We start from the raw sequence: 6146 nt of genomic DNA on the forward strand, positions 1-6146 counted from the left end.
AACAGCTATGTTTTTATCATTTTTAAAAAATACAAAGATTTAGGTTTTTTTTTTTTACAGCCACTGTAGGAAAGTGGTCTCACGGGCGATGGTGTAAAGTATCCAGTGCAGTTCGGCCCGTTTGTGTTCTTCCCTTATGCATAAATCACTGCGTCTCTCCTCCAGTTTATTATCAGGAGGCAAAAAAAACATGACATCATTTCGTGACTTTGCCAGTCTTAGGGACAAAGAGGAGACTCAAAAACAGATTGAACTTTTTTCTTTTTGTGTGTGTGTGTTTTTTTCAATGTCACCAGCCTAGAACCCCAAAATAATTCACTCCTTTTTTTAACCCAAGACAACAATGTAGCTAGGTAGAGCATCCAAGGTTTAAAATATGTTTTCCTTTGGGTGTCAAATGATCCAGTTTCCAAATCTACCAGAGTAAAAAAAAAAAATAAAAAAAAAAAGAAGAAGAGAAGAAAAGTCATTTCAGTTATCTGTCATCCTGTCCCCCCCGCCCCGCGTGGCCTGAAACCCCAGAAACACCGCAAAGTTAACTCTGAAAACATCTTAAAGCGAAAAAGGTAGGAAATATTGATAAAGGTGTATGTGGATCGAGAGTAAAATGTCCCCAACCAGACGACTAAACGGCCTCGCTCCGTACTAAACAAGCCTTAGTGTTATCTATTTGGCTATGAGGACCTCTTTTTCTAACAAATCTTCAAACAATTAAAAAGTTCAGTTTCAATAGAAACACCCCTTTTTTTCCTGAAAATACAGCAGTTATCTGAAATGTTTTCATTGCTTTTCAATACCCAAAACCACCCACCCCACCCAACCCCTCCGAACCCGTTCACCTCAGCCCAAAGGGGAGGAAGCTGCCTCACCCACTAAAGCAAGAAAATAAAAGTATCTACAAACCATGTAAACAGACCTGCTTTTCTGAGCATATAAATAAGTCATAATATTATACAGCCGATACAGAGGAAGCGAAAGTCTTTGATTGGACGAGGGCTAAGAGGAGAGGTCAGCACCCCGAGGTCAGTGAGAACACCCCTGCCCCCGGCCCCCGGGGACGGCCCCCTCCCTCTGCCAGTGAAAAACCTCAAATAAACGGGTCACTTCATCTGTTTATGCCCCAGCTTCCCCCACACAGAGAGGCAGGAGTGGGTGGAGGCAAAGTGCCCTCTGTGTGAAACCATAAAGAGAAATATGTACATATATATATATATACCGCAAGACCACAGCGCACATTCTGAGCAGACAGCTCGCGCTCCAGTCCAGATGACAGCCGAACCAATCTTCCTCCTCCTCCTCCTCTTCCTCCTCCTCCTCCTCCTCCTGGCTCTCAGAATGTGGGCGGGGCCTCAGAGTGCGGGTGTGGGCGGGGCCTCTGAGTGTGGGCAGGGCCTCAGGGTGCGGGCGTGGGCGGGGCCTCAGGGCGTGGGCGGGGCTTTCGGGGAGGGCGGGGCTCAGAGGGAGGTCTCCAGGCTGTGCAGGGGGCTCCCCGGGGGGGGGCAGAGCGCCCCGCTCCCCAGGAAGATCTGGGCGCCGGCGTGCACGGCGTTGTTGTTCTGATTGGGCAGGGGCAGGGTGGGGGGCGGGGACGGGGGGGGGTTCCGGGGGCGCGGAGGCGGAGTTGCGCTTGGTGGGGGCGTCGTCCTCGCCGTCCGTGTCGTCGATCAGGGGGATGCTGGGCTCCGAGTCGTCCTCCATGCGGAACTCCGGGTGCGTCATGAAGTTGTGTATGGAGCTGCGCGACTCCGGGTTCTCCAGGCCCTCGAAGGGGTACCCGTCACGGAATGCGTTCACCACCCGGATCTGTGAGGAGCAGGGGGCCCAAGACACACACGGTGAGGCCCGTGCACAATAACCGCATCATCAACATGCGACATCAACACGCGACATCAACAAGCGTCATCAACACGCATCATCAACACGCGACATCAACAAGTGTCATCAACACGCATCATCAACAGGCGACATCAACACGCATCATCAACAGGGGACATCAACACGCATCATCAATACACGACATCAACACGCATCATCAACACGCGACATCCGCCCCGCGTTTTAGACAGGCCACGGCGGACAGACTGACACGTTTCAGCGGACACACCGCCACGAGCTTGTTCAGGCCTGAGAAACAGAGACGTGCATCACGCAGGGTGCACACATCCCCCCCGTCTCCCGCTGCAGACGGGCCGGGGGAGAGGGCTTCACAGCACACGCAGAGCACAGAGCACAGAGCACAGCTCCAGAGCACAGCCGCTGCTCCGTCACACAGAGAGCAGAGACACACGCAGACCACGGGGACCTGCGGCCCCCCCGGGGACCAGACCGCGCACGGGGACGTCCGTCGGACACACACACCCGGAGCCAAGCCAAGCGGGACCAAGCTCAGCCGCACAGAACAGCATTCTGGGACATGCAGCCGTGCCCTCTGACCTCTAGAGTAGAGCCCATGACACACGGTCACATGACCTAACCGGCAGCGCTACGCTACGGCTAACTGTGTACACACGCCGCATGGTCAGGAAGAGTTTATTTGAGTGTGACTGAAAAAAACGTCACAAAGACGCTTCGTAGGGTGACAGAAGAGCAGAAAGGCCAAAACGCTGGCCTGTACCAGCAAGCACACGGGGTGAGTCAATGGGGAGAAAAAGCCCTGTGATTGAGGGGGAGTCCATCCTCCGCTGGCCAGCCCAGTGTGAAGTCACCGTGCCTGAAAGGGAGAAATCATGGCTGTTAGCAGCTCAGCGGCTGTGTGTGAAAGAGTGTAAGTGTGTGAGCTTTTTCCTCAGAGACACAGGGAAACGGGCTTGGTGGGGACCCTGAAAGAGAACAGGGGGGGGTCTGTGTTAGCACTGGAGAAGCAGGTTTCATAATTGCAGCTCACATGCTCCTTGTGTGAAGCTGAGCGTGGAGGCAGCAGTCTGCAGTGTGCTAGCTACGCTACACCTGAGTGGGGCAACAGCAGAATTACATTAATATCAGCTGAATTCACAGGGACAACATAACAATGCTGACATCACTCAGGTAACAGGAGAATGTTGACAGCAGGTACACCAATATCACACAGGTAACAGGGACAATGATATCACACAGTGAAAAAACCCTTTTCCTGGAGACAATGGGGGGAAAAAAATGTTCTGGAAAAGAATCCACATCCGGATGTCCGCCATCTGACACGAGGAGGGAAAGTTCAGCGACGCTCACAGACTGAAGGACAGGTGTACCGGCAACGGAAAACAACGCGGCTCTCAGAACACTCCGGATAACTGTGGTCATGGGCTCATACTCAGAGCTGTACGCAGATAAAACTGAAGCAGTAACTGCTGTGGTGGGGGGAGCAGTGGTACGGGGGGGGGGGGGGGGGGGGGACTGACAGTATCACGTTCCCTAGCAACACCTGTGCAGAACGGATGCAAAAAGCACAGAATTTACACACAGATGACTGACAGCACCTGAAACCCGCACATTCACATTCACAGGAACACCGGCAGCAGTGAGAGAGCTCTCCCCGGCGTGCTGGGCTCACTCAGCCCCCCCTGTTTAAGGAGCGAGGGGGGGGCGTCACGGGGAGAACGGGAGCGGGGAAGCGGGCGGAGCGGGACGGGGGGGGGGGCGTGACGGTCATGCACTCAGGAGCAGCACTCACTCCCCGCCGTGGGGCTAGAGGCGGCCGGGGACCTCCAGCTGGAGGCTGGTGCCGGAGGACTGCCGCCTCAGAGCCCGCCTGAAACGATCCGCTCTGGAACGCATTCACTACATCCATCTGGAACCACAGAGCAAGAGAGAGAGCCGTCTGAGAGAGAGGGAGGAGGGGGGGGGAGGGAGAGAGGGAGAGAGAGAGAGAGAGAGAGGGAGGGAGAGAGAGAGAGCAGAGGGAGAGAGAGAGGGAGAGAGAAAGAGGGAGAGCAGAGGGAGAGGGAAAGAGAGAGCAGAGGGAGGGAGAAAGAGAGAGAGGGAGAGCAGAGGGAGAGGGAGAGAGAGAAAGAGGGAGAGAGAGAGAGAGCAGGAGAGAGGGAGGGAGAGAGGGAGCAGAGGGAGAGAGAGAGAGGGAGGGATGGAGAGAAAGAGGGAGGGGGAGAGGGAGAGGGAGAGAGAGAAAGAGGGAGAGAGAGCAGAGGGAGAGGGAGAGAGAAAGAGGGAGAGAGAGCAGAGGGAGAGGGAGAGAGAAAGAGGGAGAGAGAGCAGAGGGAGAGGGAGAGAGAAAGAGGGAGAGAGAGCAGAGGGAGGGCGCACAGAGCAGTGCACAGCAAAGAGAAAGGCCCACTGCACCCTGCACACTAACACCTTACCTGAACATGCACCCTAGACCCTACACACTAACACCTTACCTGAACATGCACCCTATACCCTACACACTAACACCTTACCTGAACATGCACCCTAGACCCTACACACTAACACCTTACCTGAACATGCACCCTAGACCCTACACACTAACACCTTACCTAAACATGCACCCTGCACCCTACACACTAACAACTTACCAGAACATGCACCCTGCACCCCTACACACCAACACCTTACCCCTAGACATGCACCCTGCACCCTACACACTAACACCTTACCTAAACATGCACCCTACACCCTACACACTAACACCTTACCCCTAGACATGCACCCTGCACCCTACACACTAACACCTTACCTAAACATGCACCCTACACCCTACACACTAACACCTTACCCCTAGACATGCACTCTGCACCGTACACACTAACACCTTACCTAAACATGCACCCCATTTTCTTACAAGAACATTAAAGTCCCTGATTTACTTTTTCAAAATGGCCAAGACTTCCAGGATTTTCAAGGGAAGTGAGAACAGGGAACCCTCTTTAAATACTACTTTTCCAAGATGGCTAAGTGACATACTGAGATTAGATGAACAGCAGAATAGACTGCAGCACTAAATAATTCCAGAGCAGGGGGGTTGGAGGGCAGCAGCTAAACGCCGTTACCTGTCAGCACAGGTAAGCAGAGGAAACCTGTGCCACACAGAGTTGGTGCTGGTGCAGAGCTGGCGGACAGCAGGACCCAGAGAGAGCCGCGGGGAAAGGCCATCAGAACACAGGGCAGGAGGAAGGGTGGGCCCCTTCAGCTTAAAGTTAGTCTGGGGCTTAAAGCACCAGTCTTCCAGGTCCCTTAGCCGCTAGGCTACAGGCTGCTCACCCATGAAAACAAACTGCTAATGCTAATGACAAAGAACTCCAGGAAGGTGACCTAAAAACGGCAGAACTGGTGGTGAGGGGCGTGGGCCGGGAGCCCCACCTGGGTCTGGATGCGGTTGAGGCCTCTGAACCACAGGATCTGGCCGCGCCGGAGCTCACGCTCCGCGTGGTCGATCTCCTCCAGGTCGTCCATGTCCTCCAGCTCCTCGTCCGGGATCTCCTCCTTCTGCGTGCCGTGCCCCGCCGTCTTCAGGAACTTCAGCCGGCTCGTGGGAATGGTGGAGATCAGCTGGGAGAGAGAGAGAGAGAGGGAGAGGGAGAGAGAGACGGGGAGATGGGGAGAGAGAGGGGGAGAGAGGGGAGAGAGAGAGGGAGAGAGGGAAAGAGAGGCAGAGAGAGAGAGGGACAGAGGGACAGAGGGAGAGAGAGAGAGGCGCTCATGTTCAGTATGCCATTTCAGAGTTTCTTCAGTTATGCTGCATCTGCTGTACAGCAGGGATCCTGAAACCGCTGGTTCTCCTTCCTCCAGGTAACTGACTGAACAGTGAGTGATGGGCCAGGCTGTCTGCACACCGGCCCAGGTGAAGTGAGGATGGAACAGGGCTGTGATCTGAGGATCGGGGCCCTACAGAGCCGTAGGTACAGGGCTTAATTACAGCCAATCAGCTTCTAGGGGGAGCGCTTGCTCCATGTGAGAAACAGGCAAGAGCTCCTGACGCAGTGCCATGTTCACTGAGACTTTTCTCACGGAGATAATTGGGTGATGGCGAAGGTGACAATGGTGACAATAATTCTGACAGTGATAATAATTACGATGGTGCTAAATGGTGATAATGATTATGATGGTGATGATGATGATTATAATAGTGACAGTGATAATGGTGTTGATGGTAAAGACAGTGATAATGGGTGTTTTTGAGTGGTGATAATGGGTGTTTTTGAGTGGTGATTGTGGGTGTTTTTGAGTGGTGCTAATGG

The 6146-nt window shown here is 53.7% G+C and overlaps 1 pseudogene; it reads right to left on the bottom strand.

Annotated features, from left to right (window-relative positions):
* Positions 1-1310: 1310 nt before the first annotated feature.
* The window catches only part of LOC133118874 (plasma membrane calcium-transporting ATPase 1-like), a 54191-nt pseudogene continuing 49355 nt past the window's right edge, over positions 1311-6146 (bottom strand).

This window comes from Conger conger, chromosome 19, assembly GCF_963514075.1.
Source record: "Conger conger chromosome 19, fConCon1.1, whole genome shotgun sequence".
Taxonomy (NCBI): Eukaryota; Metazoa; Chordata; class Actinopteri; order Anguilliformes; family Congridae; genus Conger; species Conger conger.